This window comes from Plecotus auritus (genome assembly GCF_963455305.1).
Source record: "Plecotus auritus genome assembly, chromosome: 9".
NCBI classification, from domain to species: domain Eukaryota; kingdom Metazoa; phylum Chordata; class Mammalia; order Chiroptera; family Vespertilionidae; genus Plecotus; species Plecotus auritus.
In genome coordinates this window covers 97,218,281-97,235,998 of record NC_137783.1, presented here as the reverse complement: position 1 = coordinate 97,235,998, position 17,718 = coordinate 97,218,281, and the positions used below count along the sequence as shown (strand labels likewise).

At 40.5% G+C, this 17,718-nt stretch overlaps 1 protein-coding gene across 4 annotated transcripts in view; it reads right to left on the bottom strand.

Moving 5' to 3' along the window:
- The window catches only part of GRM5 (glutamate metabotropic receptor 5), a 485,303-nt gene extending 470,596 nt beyond the window's left edge, over positions 1–14,707 (bottom strand). For 2 of the 4 annotated variants that reach the window (XM_080640487.1, XM_080640490.1), the window contains exon 1: positions 14,308–14,707. The gene's annotated coding sequence lies outside the window, so the exon portion shown is untranslated. Of the gene's footprint in view, positions 1–12,166; positions 12,304–14,016; positions 14,093–14,307 lie in introns of those variants that run through there. The other 2 variants (XM_080640489.1, XM_080640488.1) reach the window with 2 other exon arrangements.
- Between the last annotated feature and the right edge of the window lie 3,011 nt (positions 14,708–17,718).

Genomic DNA, 17,718 nt, shown 5'->3' with positions numbered 1-17,718 from the left:
TAAGGGAGAAAGGAATTAGGGTCCTGCGTTTTGAGAATACAAAACTAGTGTATTTAGGTACCATTAAAAGAAATGGAGCTTGGCTGGTATGGCTCAGTGGTTGAATGTTACCCTATGAACCAGGAGGTCATGGTTCAATTTCATTCAGGGTATATGCCCAGGTTGTGAGCTCAATCCCCATTAGGGAGCATGCAGGAGGCAGCCCATCAAAGATTCTTTCTCATCATTGATGTTTCTATATCTCTTTGCCTCTCTCTTCCTCTCTGAAATCAATAAAAATACTTTTTAAAAAAGAAATGGAATAGACTGGTACAGAAACAGAAAAACTTAATAATTTTCTTTTGAACATGATAAAATTGAGATGTTTTTGAAGCATCCAGGTACAAGTGTTAAATAAGAAGGTATATATGTAAGGCTGGACCTAGAGGGCAATTCTGGGTTACATATGTTAATTGAGTGTCACCAATATATAAAATCTTTGGGATGAATACAATCACCTGAGAGCAAGTATAAAGAAAGTGGAGCTAAAAAGTAAGTCCCACAGAGAGGTCAGGTTGTGGGAAAGCCAGCTAAGGAAATGGGGCAACTCAGAAAGTAAGGAGAGAAAGTGAGAACAAGTGACATCAGAGAAGCCAAAGGAGAATGTCCTTTAATATTTACAGACCTAGACAAGGCTTTCATGTTGCAGAGAATACAATATATCTCACTCCCCCATTGTGTCTCTGTGTCTGACACCACAAATAGAGACAGCATGTGGAGTTGTCTATTTGTGGTGTGTGGATGTCAATAATCCTCATAACAACCCTGAGATGTAGGCATTATTTCATTATCTCTATTTACAGATGGAATGGGTTTTGTAAGCTAAAAACTAGTCAATTACTTAAAAAGTGATGGATCTGGAATTCATGTCGAAGATTAGCATTGTCTCTGCTGCCTTACTACCCTTTCCCTCAAGAGAGGTATTTATAAAGTCCATGGAAAATGAGAAGGGCCAGCCAAAGACAATTAGGACTTTCTAGGAATATAGAATCTTATAGGAGTTTCTTTGAAAACTAAAGGAAGAAAAACATTCCAGGAAAGGGATGATTCAGCACATAGAAGATACAAATATTTATAATTATCTAGCACAACTGTTTTTACATTGTATTTATATTGCCCTGACAGCCCCCACTACATTATGGGCCACCAGATCATAAAGAAATGACTGCTTCTTAGTCTGTCTTGGATACACATAATCGCTATATTTTATTGATATTAGCTATGAAGCTCAGATACCTGAAAAGCATATTCAGAAATAAATTATGACTTACAAATTCGGCAGAACTATGCTACAACTCAACTTATGGTAAGGTTAAACAATTCATTCCATGTGCTCTCAAAATACAAAAAAAAAATTAATAGAACATAAATTCCAAACAGACCAGTAGGGTATACACTAGCTCTAATAGCATCACTCAGTTGTCCAGTAAGTGTTTATGGAACTGTTTTGCACCAAGCACTCTTCTAGATCCTGTGGGTTCAGTTATGGGCAAAGTAGATATAAACTTATGTCCTCATAGAGCCTATAATTTAAGGAGGTTTGTCAGACAATAAATAAGGAAGTAAGGTATTGTATGCTACACAGTAATAAAGGTTAAAGAGAAATAATAAAGCAGGGAAGGAAGGTAGAAAGTGTCAGATATGTAAGAAAAATTTAATAATGTAGCCAAGGAAGCATAAACTGTAAAAAAAATTTTTTTGGATAAATTGCAGGTAAAGGTAAAATCAAATGCAAAGTCCCTGAGGCAGATTTATGCTTAGTGTGTTGAGGAAGATCAAGGAGGCTAATGTGATGGCAGTGAAGTAAAAATGGGGAGAGAGGAAGGAGTGAGGTTCAAGAGATGATATGATGATGTTGAGTCTTTTGAGACTTGACAGGACTTCGGCTTTAACATTCTATGAGAGAGATTTTCCAGAAGAGTTTCCAACAGGGAATGGACACACATTGACCAACATTTCAACAAGAATAAGGGCACAAAGGCAGAACCAAGAGAGCGCTGAGGAAACTTCTGCAGTAATTCAGGTGGGAAGATGACAGTAACCTGGATCAGGGAGATGGTAGGACAGGTGGTGAGAACTGGTGGAATTCTGATTATATTTTGAAGATAGAGTGAAAGCGTTTGCTGTCAGACCTGACTTGGGATGTGAAGGAAAGAGGAGAATTAATGAGGACACTAAGGTTTTCAGCTTGAGCAAATAAAAGAAGGTGTCACATTGACTAAGGTGGGAAAACTGGAGGAGTGGATTTGGGTGAGATAACAAATTCAGTTTTGATATATCAGTTTTTAGATACTTATTAGGAATTCAAGAAGAGATATGTAATAAGCAGCTGTATATAAGAGTCATCCATATACAGATGTTCTTTTTGATATACCAAAACTGGATGAAATCACAAAGTGGATATAGAAAGGAAACTAGTTCTAGGACTGAGCCTCACAGTACAGCAATATTTAAATTCCAAGAGATAAGAAGAAACCTACAAAGGACATGGAAAAATATTTTTACCCAGAAACTTTCTCTTTGAAGTGTGTGTGGTGGACTGAGGGGGGTAAAATGTGAATTTTTCATGCTATATTAAGCAAAAATAAAAAGCAGATATGGTTTTTATTTTCACAGGAAAGATTATGAGTGTGTGTATATGCATGCACAAAGTTCAGAAACATATACAGTGACATTAATGGGATGTTCTCTGGGTGGTGGAAATAGGCACAATTTTTTACTTTTTTTTTGTCTTTATCTGTGTTTTCTAAGTTTCTAAATTTATTAACAAAACATATGTATTATTTGTGATTATTTGAAGTGTGAGATTGAGGGATCTGCCTTCTAAAATTTTGCCCCAGTCATTCTTGAAGCCTTATCTCCACTAAGTTTGCTCTTTCTTGGGAGTGTGCTAGTCAGGTTAAATATATTTCCTCCAGGAAAATCCTTTTTTCCAATGGTTTTCTTCATGCTTCTTCTGATCCCTGATACATTCTTAATTCAAAGGCCTTTATGGTAGAGCTTTTAAGAACTTGGGCTTGGAGAAAAGTAGACCCAGGTTTGAATCCTGGCACTGCCATTTGTTGGCTGTGTGCCCTTGGTCACTTAGCCTCTCTGAGCCTCACTGGAATGAGAATAGTACCTAACTTAAAGAGTTTTAATGAGGATTGAATGAGGTAATATTTTTAAACTAGAGGCCTAGTGCATGAAATTTGTGCACTGGAGGGACGTCCCTCAGCCCAGCCTACACGCTCTTACAATCCGGGACTGCTGGCTCCTAACCACTCACTTGCATGGCTGCCTGATAGCCCCCTAACTGCTACCCTGCCGACCTGATTGACACCTAACCACTTCCCTGCCAGCATGATTGACACCTAACTGCTTCCCTGCCAGCCCGATCACCCCCAACTGCCCGCCCCTGCAGGCCTGGTCCCCCCCAACTGCCCTCCCCTGCAGGCCTGGTCACCTCCAACTGCCCTCCCCTGCTGGCCATCTTGTGATGACGTGGGAGCGGCCATCTTGTGGTGGCCATCTTGTGACGACATGGGGGTGACCATCTTGTGATGATGTGGGGGCAGCCATCTTGTGATGATATGGGGGCAGCCATCTTATGATGATGTGGGGGCACCCATTTTGTGACATGGGGCGGCCATCTTGTGATGCAAGGGTGTGAGGGTCAATTTGCATATTACCTCTTTATTATATAGGATAGTCCATTTATAACATCTCCCCAAATCCCTCACCTTGCAGTGTTTGCTCTGTTCTCTGAACTCATATGGCAATTTTATCCATACTTTCTTATAATGTTTATTACTAAGCTAAAATTGTAGCTATTTATACACATGTTTTATCTTCCAACAGACTTCAAAGACATTAAAGGTTAAATTTGTGCCATGTACAGCACCTAGTATAATCCTTGAACAAAACAGATGTTCAATAAATTTTGCAGGGCAAAAAAAAAAATCAACAAGCTGCTTCCACTTGGCTTTCTGGTCAACTACCTAACTGAGGTTCTAAGATAGCACCTCCTGCCCCACCATGGAAAACTAAAAAATAATGAAACTCCCTTTGTCCAATGGGTTCAGGCAACAAAAGACATCAACAAGAAAAGCAAGAACTGATGAAATAGCAGGGAGAAATCTTTAGTGCTCTCCATGGGTTTTTAACCTATTAAGGAGAACAGCAACATAAAACTAGGGAGAGCCCTGTAGATGATTCAGTTTAACTGAAAACCATAGACATTAAATGTGTTTTAGCAGGCCTAGGACCAGAAATAGCAAGTCACCCCAAAATGCAGGCTTAATCACTTTCTATAACTTCCTATTTTCTCTTTTATAATTTTCTAAGCATGTAATATTGTATACACAGATATTTTATTTGAATGAAATATTAGCATGAAATCTATATCATAATATATTTTCTTCCTTTTGATATAATGTATTGTAAAGATTTTTTTCATATTAATTCATTTTGATGAGGAGGACAATGATAAGAACAATTCAAATATACAGAACCCTGGCTGGGTGGCTCATTTGCTTAGAACATTGTCCTGGTCAGGGCACATACCTAGGTTGCAGGTTCGATCCCCAGTGGGGGCATATATAGAAGACAACTGATCAATGTTTCTCTCTCATATCAATGTTTCTCTCTCTCTCTCTCTCTCTCTCTCTCTCTCTCTCTCTCTCTCTCATCAAGAAGAATATATCCTTGGGTGAGCATTAAAAAAAAATACACAGAGAGCTTACCTTGTTCTAGGTAGTATGCTTAGTCATAATTATGAAATGTCATTTAATTATCATTAAAAACTATAGGATAAATAATTTTATGCATATGTTACAGATAGAGGATCAGGATCTAGGGCTCCGAGAAACAGAATAGCTTGGCTAAGATTCCAAAGCAAGTGAGTAGCAGAGCTAAGATTTACACTTAGAAAATTTATTTCTTTTTGACAGTTGCATAGTATTCAATTATATGAGGGAACCTACATTTAATTAACTATCCCCTATGTTAGATATTTAGATTGTTTATGGATTTTCCTACTTTATAATATAAATAGTGTTTCACTTTATTTACATTTGAGAGTATTTCAGTGGGGGTAATGAGTGATATTGCTGGCATAAATGTTTTCACATTTTATAATCTATCAATCTAGATTTTCAAAAGTGGCATTAACTTCACTCTCAGTCCTTTTTCCTTAACCCCATCAATTCTGGGTACCACACAATATTATTTCAATTAGGACCTGCTCTTTCTTGCTCCTGTACAAGTTCATCAGTGAGGACATTTCTCCTTAGCTATCTCACCATGAGCTTCATTTGTTCATTTAATAAGGGTCTGATATAAAAATAGAGGAGATCCCTAGCTGGTTTTGCTGAGTGGATAGAGCATTGGCCTGTGGACTGAAGGATCCCAGGTTCGATTCTGGTCAAGGGCACATGCCTGGATTGTGGGCTCAATCCCTAGTATGAGGCATGCAGGAGGCAGCTGATCTATGATTCATTCTCATCATTGATGTGTGTGTTTCTCTCTCTCCCTCTCCCTTCCTCTCTGAAATCAGTAAAATATGTTTTAAAAAAATAGAGAAACAATGATGCTACATTATTTTCAATGTACAGCATCATTTTCCATTATTAATCCTACTTCAACCTAATACAAAATTATTGCTAAGAAAGTCTGATTATCCCCATTTTATATATCAGGAAATAGAGTCTCCAAGAGAATAAATTATTTGCTTTAGGTTATAACTCTGAGGTGGTAGGGGTAATAGGTTGATAGCACAAAAAAAAAAAAATCAGGTTCTTGCTATAGCTAATGGGCAAGAATTAACTAATACAATGACAAAAGCCTTCAAAACATTATAGATCTATATATTAAGAACTTTAATCCAGCCAAAAGTGAAAAGTGATGAGAGTACATAATAGTGCAACTTATATGATATATTGGTTTAGGGTGCTATTTTCAGAAGCCCTGGACTGCTTTATTCAGTATTATATTTTTGGGTTCATAGCATAACAAAATTAATCACTACCCCACTATAGAAAACAATAGACATATTTAATATGCATAAATGTATTTTGTCTTAGGTAATAATACAGTCTCATATTGTATCCTAAATGAAACTAAAGAAGAAATATTGGTGGATAGAGTTTTCCATAAGTGACAACTTGCATTGTAACAAGATTCACAAATCACGTTGTCTTTTATTTTCAACAATCTTCTCAGATGCTGGCCATCTTTCTGGCACAGATGTCTCTTATATAACTTAATCCCCACACAAGCAAATCACACAGCTCAGGACATCAACACTAAAATGATTCCTTCTGCCTGAGCAATACCCTCATCATACATAGTCAGAGGTGTCAATATTGCATATACCACGGATGCCTTTGATATATTTTCCTGAAAACAAGTGCATACCATAGATAAGAGACCCTCTGAGGTATAAATGATATCAAGAGTTTTATAGCCTGAGGAAACCTCCATTGTTGTAGCTATCTCAAGCACACATCTGTGACCTTGTAAACAAGAAAGTCCAGCACCCTCTCTGCTTAGCCCAGGACAAAAAAAAAAAAAAAAAAAAAAGCCATAGTTTAATTGAAAACCCTTGGAACCAAAAAGGGGCCTTAAATAATACTATATTAGAGTTAAATCTGTAATTTCACGCATTAATTAAAAGGTGCTGGCAGTAGAATAAAGCTCACTAAATCATTTAAAAATACTGGTTTAGTAGTCCGTGAAGACCTGAAACAGCTTTCTACAGCAAAGCAATAAAAATGATGTAATCCACTGTTAACTAGTCTCAATTTAATTATCGAGCAGGGATTATAGCCTTTTTCCCATTTTGCAGCCTTCAGCTGCTTTCTTGTTATTTATGGCATGGCTCTAAAGACTTTAAAGCATGATTGTGCATATTATATTACCTATCATCAGGTGCCTGACAATGTGGTTTTGCATTTCTAACTCAACCTCTAGTTACTTACTAACTTCAAAATACTTAGTGAATGCTTCCTTTGTGCTAAATAATGTACTTGTATAAGTATTATTTTAATATAAATCTCAAAATGACCCTGTGAGGTTGGTATAATTACTATCCACATTAAATATTTCTTGAAATTGAGGTTTAGAGGTAAAGAATCTTGCCAGAAGTCTCATATCTATAATAAATGGCAGACTCAGGATATAAACCCAACTCTTGGCTCCAAAGCCCACACTCAACATAATCAAATAATAATGCCTCCCATAGAATCATATGGGTTATTTAGTTAAACCTTATACATTGATTACAAAATATGCTGGAGACTCTGCTTTCCATCAAATTCTTATGTCATGCCAGTTAGCTCTATCCAGAATTCATACGAATAAACCAAATAAATCTAGGTAACTGTTTCCTAGAATCATTAGGTCAGGATTACTCAATCTGAGCTATATTGACACTTTAGACAATGCTTTGTTGGGGGGAGAGGGGGTTAGTGTTCTATACACTGTAGGATATTTCACAGCCTTCCTGGTCTCCAGATGCCAAGAGCACACACCTCCTCTAGTTGTGATGAATAAAAATGTCCCCAGACTGTCAAATGTCCCTCTGCAGGTCAAAGTCATTCCCAGCTGAAAACCGCTGATTTACATGAAAGTCATTCTGGTAAGGTCTACATAATCATCAAAAAAGAACACAACTAAGAGCCAATCATTTGGACAAGTCAGCTCCACAAAGCCTTTTCCTGAAACCTCCTAACAATTCTCAGGAAAATAGTTTGAAAAAGGCTTGTCAGATTCCCTTGACTTTGTATCTCCCTTCTGGTTGCATTATCTTTGCTTGCAATTTTAATTTGAGAAATTCTGATTAAACTGTGAGCATTAAGGATGACATTGCCTTACATTAAATAAGCATAGTTCTGATTATCCACAAATTTCAATCAATGAATGTGAGAAGAGTGTCCCATGATATATTTCATCATTTCAAAGGCTATTTTTGATAAAAAGTGCAAAGCTTATTATAATTTTAACAAGATAAATTATAGCTTTATATAGTAATTTGTAAGTTGGTTTTTCAAAATCCCATTTTTATTTTTTAAAAAGTAACATAACAGTATATTATTTACTTTTCTTTTGGATCTTTAAAATGTTCTGCTACATTACTGTATATCAGGACAAGTTAATTTTTAAAAAATACTTTTCAATTATTCCTCTGTAAACGTATTGTAAATGTAAATAGGCTGGATTATCATTGAAATGCACACTAGTGCCATTATGATTATGAGCCTTTAATTTTTCTCAAAACATTTATGCTCAAAAGTTTAAAATTACTGGCCTATAACCAGAATTATTGTGAAAGCTAATCACTAGGGAATTATTCTTAGGTCTGTTATCTTTACAAGACCAACAGAATCACTTCTACATGAAGCACATTTTTTTTTGCAACTGTGTCTTTCCATTAAATTTTGTGAATAGTTTGACTAAAATAAGAGAAGATATTTGAGAAAGCAATTATGTACCAACCCACAGAGCTGTTGACAAGCCGTAATTACTATTTCTATACTCTTCACTGTGGGTTGGGCACTTTACTTAAATTTGTGCAATTAATTCATCACAGTCGCTCAATGAGGCTAATAGTGTTACAACCTGTTCCCCATTTTAAAAATGAGGAAACAGAGGCAGAGCAATGCTAAGTTAACCTGCCCAAGGTCACAGAGCTGATAAGCCACCTAACTGGAGTTCAAACTTGGGCAATCTTGTGCACTGCAATCTTACCACAACTCACTGGAAACCACAATGAAACAATTTCATGATGTTTAACCACACCATAGATTAAGGTTACCTAATGCAATAGAAAAAGGGCAAGTTAGAGTTCCAAAAAATAAGTTGTATATATTTTTATCCTTTCCATTCTCTTTTTTTTAAAATATATATTTTATTGATTTTTTACAGAGAGGAAGGAAGAGGAATAGATAGTCAGAAACATCGATGAGAGAGAAACATCGATCAGTTGTCTCTTGCACACCTCCTACAGGGGATGTGCCCGCAACCAAGTTACATGCCCTTGACCGGAATCGAACCTGGGACCTTTCAGTCCACAGGCTGACGCTCTATCCACTGAGCCAAACCGGTTTTGGCATATCCTTTCCATTCTCTTATGTGATGATGAAAAGAAGAAGAAAAAAACTCTGTTGAACAACACAAAAGAACACACATTGCCTTGATAATTGTTATGAGGATTAAATAACATATCTAGTGCTTGGCATGGTGCCTGATGTGCTCATTAATTGTAGTTATTAGAGCAGGGATGAGCCTGCACTGAGACTTTTGCTTAGTTCCCATTCTGACAGAAGGTGCATATTACTAAAACAAGATTAGAACTGGTAAAACTCTAGATTGTTTTCCTGTAAATGTAAAATAAATGAAAGCACAACAATGGCATAACATATTTTAGAACTACGTTTCAACCAACTGAGATAAAGTAATATGGAGGTGGGCAAAGGGAGAGAGGATGGGGGACACCTATAATACTGTCAACAATTTAAAAAATTAGGAATGATTTTTTTAAAAAAAGAAGATATTGTCTCATTTACAAATAGTTGAAATTTTAAAATAAAAATTTAAACTTTTTTCTTTAGTTGTACAAGCACATCATCAACTAAAAATATTCTTTTAGATGCTGCTGTCTTACGTCCTTCTAAGCTCCACTCATTATGGAAAATGATGACTAAATGTTGCCTCAGGATGAGGATTAATATTTCTCTAAATATTAAAAATAACACATATTTCTAAATTGTAGAGTGTTCCTGCTTTGTAGTAATACACCTTCAGTATATCCAAACAAACTAACTAGCTTAAGTGTATCATCATATATCAATTCATAAAATAGAAGTTAGTTTATATTCTATTTACTAAAGTAACATGGAAAAATGTAAGGAGGAATAGTTAGATGTGTCTCTTTGAGGATGAAAATCCTGAGAGAAAATTGTGTATAAACAAGTGCAATATGTTTTATGATTAACTTTATCTTACATTTTCTACCTGCAATTTCATCTACCCTTATTGGCATTTAATTTAGTATTTCTATCTAAAATGTTCTGACAATTCCATAACAGACAATATGATAACACCCCCATAAAATCTTCAATGTGTTTTGAAGAAAAAATTAAGAATTAGAATTAACATCTGTTAACCATGAAAGTGTATCTGAGACAAATTATTGAACTGAAGCATAACAATGACAATAATCAGAGTAAAAACTAAAAATTGTATATCTAAATTGAAATTAGATATTTTCAAAGTCTGTATAGTTTGTGCTGGACATAGTACCTATGAATGAATTTTTCCATTTTCAGCTTGATGTTTGTCATCATGCCAATAATGTGTACTGTGAAGTGATGGTAGAGGCCTGTGTTACCTGTGGAAATAAAGAACTGGGGAAGTCCTTAGATTATTCAAATACCACTACGCCAGTCTTCAAATAATCTCAATATTCCCATTTAATAAATCAACATTGAAGAGTTTGATTTGTCTTTGAACATAACCCACAGCCAAAATATTGCCATGTGATAGCAGAGATCTAGGAGGTGCAATAAAATACTTAGATTAAATATTTTGTCAAGCAGGGTGTAACTGACTAGGGAAAGCTTTTCTCTTAAAAGAAGCGGTTATGTAGAGTGTTCTATCAACATTCTTCTCCTAAGAAACCTTGGAGGATCTGTCCGGAGTGCTGAAAAGGTTTATGCTGGAGAAGGCTGGAGACTTTGTGGTGTGTGCATTAACCTGATGAGTTCAGGGAGCAGTGTTTTCAGGTTTCCAACCAAAGAGCCTTTTAAACAGAAGTCACATCCATAAAGGACAGAAATGGTCACAATTGATTCTTAAATGTGTAACTACATAGATATGAAGGGGAAATTAAAGAAGAAAATATCCTGTGCGTCATGAGGGAAATAAGGAATACAAAACACACTTAACAAGAGGCAGCATGCCCAAACACTCCCGATACTCAAAAGAATGTCTAGAATGTTGTATAACCCAGAGGATTCCACAGAAAACTGCAGCTTATTCCCACTGGGTGAAGGGGATGTACATATTACAAGGCAATGCTTGCTTGGCTGCCTCACATGGCCAGTGGCCAACATTAAGGATACAGATTAGCTCTAGCTCGGTCTCTAGGGACTCTGAACAATAGAGCAACATGTAGGGAATGAAGAAGAGGGTGGAAGGGAGACTCTGCCTTCCCACCGGCCTGTGCCAATTGCTTAGTGGGAAGTAAAGTGTTGGAGAATCTATCTGCCTGGCTACTCAAGTTTACAGTTCAGCTGTGGCATAACCAACATTGTGCCTAAATAAGCATAAACGCCTGTTAACTTCTCCTCAATCTCCCATCACCACAGCACCTGCTCCGGAGGGAAATGGGGGCTATAGGAAATCCAGCACCAGTTCTAAGAGCCCTCTAGGCAGACTCTGCATGACCCTTTGCGAGGTCCCAAGCACAGCCTTAGGCTCTGGGCAAGGGCTAGCTGCGGGCCTGCCCCAGGTTGGGTTCATTCCCCAAGTCGCTGTAGCCTGGGTGCCCTCCTCGCCAGGCTGCTCAAGCTGCCACATTAGGGTAACCAGCAGGCTTTGTGTCCGAAGGGAAAGGTACACCCGTGGGGGAGGGCGCAGACTGAGGCTTAGAAAGAGGCTTGCTAGCCTGTTTGAAAAAGCTGTGCTTTCAGCACCACCCGCTGTCCCCAGTCTTCCGCAGCAGGCGCCAGGGTCGCAGCAGCTAACCGAGCTCTGGGGAAGCGACTCTATTTCCTTTCCCTCTCTACCTGGGCTTCTCTCCATTCCGAGGGATCCCTTGGGTGGTTTGGGGAAGCTCATTCTAAACATGCGCGCCTGGCTTAGGGAGCGGGAACTCGGATCTGAAGGCATGCAGAATCCCTTTCTCAACCTTTGCAGTACTTCCCTCATTTACCCAATCGCTTTCACCTTTTCTCCCAACAGGTTTAACTAAGGCAGCTGCAAATGGAGCAGACTTCAATCTCGAGTTCTGGCCACCCCTGTTCCCCCCTCCCCCTCCCGGCTCCGCCCACCCCCAAACCAAACTGTGTGTTACCCAGCAAAGTGACAGCTGCTACATCCTTCCCGCCCCTGGGACTCTTGGGCACAGGGACACTAGCAAGCTTACCCCCCTGTTGGCCACGCGGTGGGCAGAGAGATGCGGTCAAGCTAGCCCCCATAAAGTTGGGCCTTGCGGATCACAGGGGCAGAGCTGGCTTCTCCAGTTTCGTGTTCCCCCCAAGTAGATCTTAAGCTCATCTCCTGAGCTCAGTGAGCGCCGAACAGCAGAGCTGAGGGCGTTGTGTGCAGCAATGTCCCTGCTACTGAGAAAGGGGGGAAGGGGGAAGGGGAGAGCGCGGAGGAGGGGGGTGGTAGTTTGTATTTATAGAGAACAGAGTTCTCAGCACAACTTTTTGGTGCCACCAAGTGGCACAGTGAGTTCCGTTAGGAACACAGACTTTGGGTTGAGTCTGGATAAGGTAAACCAGCTCCACTGGCAGCTGCTCACATGGGGGGCTTGGGAGGACACCCCTAGGACTTGAGGTTTCTCATGTGCACCTTCATATCTCAACACCTTAGATCCCTAGGTTCTAAGACTGAGCTTGTATTGAGGTGGAAGAGGTGCCTGTGCCCTTTTCAGACACATGCCAGAGGTGTCAGGAACACTGGGCAGATGCCAGTCCCCGCCTAGGAGTCTAGCCACCCTTCTCTCAGAAAGGATACCCATTCCCTTCTCCTTCCTAAACCCTCTGCCCACATTACAGTCTTCTCAGATCTATTTCTAAAACCTTCTTCCTCCACCCTTAGTGCCCAGCCTTTAAAGTAGGGTGCCATTGATTTTCCTTGTGTTAGAATAGATTACAAATTATTTCCCAAGCCCTCACATTTAAAGAACTTCACAGCTTGCTACGAAACCTCCTTCTTTAATTGCTACCTTTAAAAAAGCATGTGATGTTAGCTCTGTGGATCTGAACCCCTCCAAACAGCACTCAGAACTCCAGGTTCCCTTGGCTACTGCTAGGTGTCCGATTGTCCTACTCACCCATTTCTACAGACCTCCCAGCACGCATGACACCAACTGCACAACCAGGAGCTTGCAAACCCCTTTGACACTTTGAGCAGAAATGCCCTGAAACTTCCATTATCTGGATTTTCTGGGTGCTCTTCCTTTCCTGTATACAGATCCTCAACGCCATACAGTCACAGGCAGACACTACTGCCTGGGACCTTCGTGTCCCAAAACACAGAAGAACATCTACACTTTGCAGATGGAGTAACTGAATACACAAAGGTTAAGGAACTTGTTCAAGGTCACACATTCCAGTGAGACCAGCCCAGGGACTACCCAGGGGGAAAGTGAATGAATACAGTGATACCAAACCTGACTCCAAGCTCCTCTTCCTCCCAACAACAGCCCCTTCAGGCATATTCACTCCCTTCTCGTCCCTCTCTCCCCCCACATCCCTTTCTCAGACCCCATCCTTTGCCAAAGTTCCATAAAGGAATCTAGAGTAAGGATGCCCTCCTAGCCCCACTTGGAGTACATGAACTTGAGCTCAAAGGGCCAGAGTTGCATGTAAACCCCCTTAAAATGGCCCCCTGCTCTAGAAAACCTCTTCCTCCCGGTAATGTAGTCATGGAAGTGTCATTTTATAAAGGGAACACTGGCATTCATACCCAACCATTTCCCCTGTTTGCTGCCTCTTTTCCGGGGGGAAGCAACCGCAAATGCTTCTATAATAGACCCCCAATACCCACTAGCCTCAAAGATAGCGAAGCCCCCCTCACTTGATAAATGCACCCCTTTGTGCACATGCATCGGTATGAGAGTGAGAGAGAGAGGTGTCCAGACGCCTCCTTTGGTTCAGATCTCTATTTTCTTTTTCTCCTCTGATATTTTTTAGTTCGTTTTCTATGGAAACGAGACCACTTGAATCCCTCACTCATGCAAATAAGAGCAAAATGAGCTTCATAAACCTCTCATTGGAGCGGCGCCGCGGTGGCTTGGGCTCCGGACTCGAAATGCATGTCTGATCCACACAGCACACGTCCTTGCAGGGTGACTTTTCTAAACTTGCAGGACCTCCCAGAGTCCCTGGCTCCACCGGTTCTCCACCTGCCCACCACCTGCCCCGCTGGGTCCCTTGCCCGAGCTCCCGCCCCTTGCCTGAATGCCCGCCAGCCCCACGCTGGGGGAGGGGCTCTGGCGGTATCCTACATCGCCGGTGACTCCAGAGCTGAAAGAAAGAAAAATCGCGCTGTGCTTACCAGATGCGCGCCCTGAGCCGGGCGCCCCCGGCTAGCGGCTCCCCGCGGGCTTCCTGCGCTAGGTTAGCGGCCTGGGCTGCAGCCGGAGCGCTAGCGGCGGCGACGGAGGCGGCGGTGGCAGGAGCAGAGGGCGCGGGGCCCGCGGCGGTGGCGCTCGCTCCTCTCCCGCGCCAGCGCTGGGAGCACGTGCCGCACTCGGGCGGACGCAGCTGGGAGCGCAGCGCAGAGCTGGCTCCCACTCCCGCAGCGCGCCGCGGGGTGCGGTGGGACGACCAGGGCACAGACTCGTTGGGTGACAAGTGTCTGGAAGCCTCCTAGTCTCGGGGTTCGGGCGAGGGGAGCCTCGGGCTCCCTCTGCAGCTCCTCAGCTCCCCTCCAGGAGCCGCGGAAGAAGAGCTGTGTGGGGAGGCGTGGGTGGCGTGTCACTCAGAGAGAAGCTGGGGGAGCAGGTACATAATAGGCTTCTCTCTGACGGTGGCACTCGAACCCCTAACAGTGTTGGGGAGAAGGGGTGTTACTGCTGGAGGACAGAGAAAAATCAGGAAGTCAGGAAACCCAGATTCAGAGGTGTGAGTGGCTAGAAAGGACGGTCTCTTTCATGGCATTACTTATTAATAATGCCATTTTGCATGTCTGCACTTCTTACAAACGATGATTCTTTCTACATCCATTAAAATTTCTTCCTCCAAAGCAGTTAAATATCTTTTACTTCCTCAAATGACTTTGCTTCCCTTCTCCCATCACCCCTATAACTCACCAAGACTGTAAAAAAAAATAAAAAAAAAATTCTGCTTTTATCTTTAAATTCCAAAACCACTTCATTTCTACCTCTGAAAAAGAGACTGGTATAAATAAGTTGCATGGCTTAATTTAAAGAAAAGAAAGGCATTGCACGATATGATTGTTAGGATACATGTTATATCTCCCTCCTGAATCTGGGGAGCCAGGTGTTGCAGCAGTTGGATGGAAAATTACAAGATGAAGACACTGAAGTTGAGGGCTTGGTCCCAAAGAATTCATTACTAATGTAGATTTCCCACCAGACCCTGGAAAACATGGCAAGTTGTTCCAGGATAGCTTCGGGATTCAGCAAGCAAAAGAACAAGATATGTATCTGTCACACCTTGTTGATCTTTCCATGGCAGCTTCCTTCTCCCCGTTTTCATGTGTACTCTGATGGTGGCATTAATTTTGGAGATTCTTTGATTGCAATCCACAAATTGACCTTTAGTACTTTGTTGGGAGGCCAGCAAAGCTGTTGGTTGATCTTCCTGAATAAGGAAGATGGGAAATATGGTGTACATGAGACAAATAAAAAAAAAAAAATAGTAAGAGTTCTGAGGAAAATAAAAGGGGAACAAATGACAAGATGATTATGGCAATGTAATTAAGCCTGATGCATAAAATGCTTTGTTAGCCCAATTGGACAGGGCACTGGCAATGAGGACAGGTCACAGATTTGAGCCTGGTGTTGGTCACTTAGTTTTGAGTTATCGCAGGACACACTGAGTTCCCCATCCTTCATCAGTTAGAATTGGCTCAAAGTACACGAGTGGGCTGAGCTTAAGCCAAAAGGGGTTCTCATGGTGGCCACTCAGTCATTTAGGTCTTCAAATTCCTACGCACATTTCCTTCCCTGCTGTGTCCCAGGATTATGGAGAGGATGGGCTCAGATAAAACATGTCAAAGCATGCCAGAAATGATAAAGCATTTCATGAAGGTAAAAATACATTGTTTACCAAGACATATCTACTTCCTATGCTCTAAAAGCTAAAATGTGAAGAATATTCCCTGTGTTGTACAACAGTGATATTTTCAGGTGAAAAGGAAAACAAAATTATATAACGTTAAATTGCTCAGTGACATTTACAAGAGAGCTTTACCTCATACTTGTGAAGTGCAGAATTAGGGAAAATTAAAAGGAGCATGGGACAACTAAGTCCCGAAAGTAAGTTCCAGTTGTAAATTGCTCAAGGGTATGACTTTTGCCTTAGGATGAGCTACTAATAATCAAAATATTGTAATTCTTGTGTAGGATGAAAAAAAAAGTTATTTATACTTATAATTGATTCATTTTATAACTTGGACTTTTCATTGATTCCTCCCTTTCTCTAACATATGACAATTTATCAAGAAATATTCTTGGTTCTACCTTCAAAATATATCCAGAATACTACTGCTTTTAACCACCTTCACAGATACCATGTTTAATCAAACCACGCCAGCTTTTACCTAGCTATAGCAATAGCTTCCAACAAGGCTTTTAGCCTCCTCACTTTTTCTCTACAGCTATATTCAACACAGCAGGAAGAGTGTTCTTTATAAGAAGTTAGCTTAACTCAAAACCCTCCAGTCATGGCCAGGGTGGCTCCGTTAGTTGGACGTCATCCTGTGCACCGAAAGGTTGCCATTTCGATTCCTGGTCAGGGCACATGCCTGGGTCGTGCTGATCAATGTTTATGTCAATCTCAATCTCTCTCTCTCTTCTCTCTCTCTCTCAAAAATCAATAGGAATAAATCTTTACCATAAATAAGTAAGTAACCCTCCATTAATTTTCCATTTCACTCAGACTCAAAACCCAAGTCTTTACTATTACTCACCCAATCTGCCTCCAGTCCATTACCTTTCTGACCTCATTTCCTAGTACTCTCCCCGCTTTGCTCATTCAACTCTAGCTACCAGGACTCCCTTGCTATTTCTTAAACATGACCACATGCTTCAGTCTAATGACCTGTGCTGTTTCTTCTGCATGGAATGCTCTGTTTCCAGGTAATTATTGGGCTAACTCCTCTCTTTCAAATCTTTGCTAAAATCTTATCTCCCTAATGAGACCTTCCCATAGTACCCTACTGTAAACTATTATATGTCATGATCTCAGTGCTCCTGGTCCCCTTTATACAACTCTATTTCCCCCATATCTTTTTTTTAAGATCTTTTTTTAAAATTTTTATTTTATTGTTTAAAGTATTACAAATAGTAGGACACATGTCTCCTTTTTTTCCCACATTGACCTTCCCCTGGCCTCCCTTACCCCCCTGGCATACACCCTCAACCCCCCCCCCCCCACACACACACACAAATGTCTTGTGTCCATTGGTTATGCTTATATGCATGCATACAAGTCCTTTGGTTGATCTCTTACTTCCCCACCCTGCTGCCCAACCCTCCTCAGCCTTCCCGCTGTAGTTTGACAGTCTGTTTGATGCTTCTCTGCCTCTGTATCTATTTTTGTTAAACAGTTTATAATGTTCTTTATTATCCATAAATGAGTGAGATCATGTGGTATTTTTCTTTCACTGCCTGGCTTATTTCACTTAGCATAATGCTCTCCAGTTCCATCCATGCTGCTGCAAATGGTAAGAATTGCTTCTTCTTTATAGCAGCATAGTATTCCATTGTGTAGATGTACT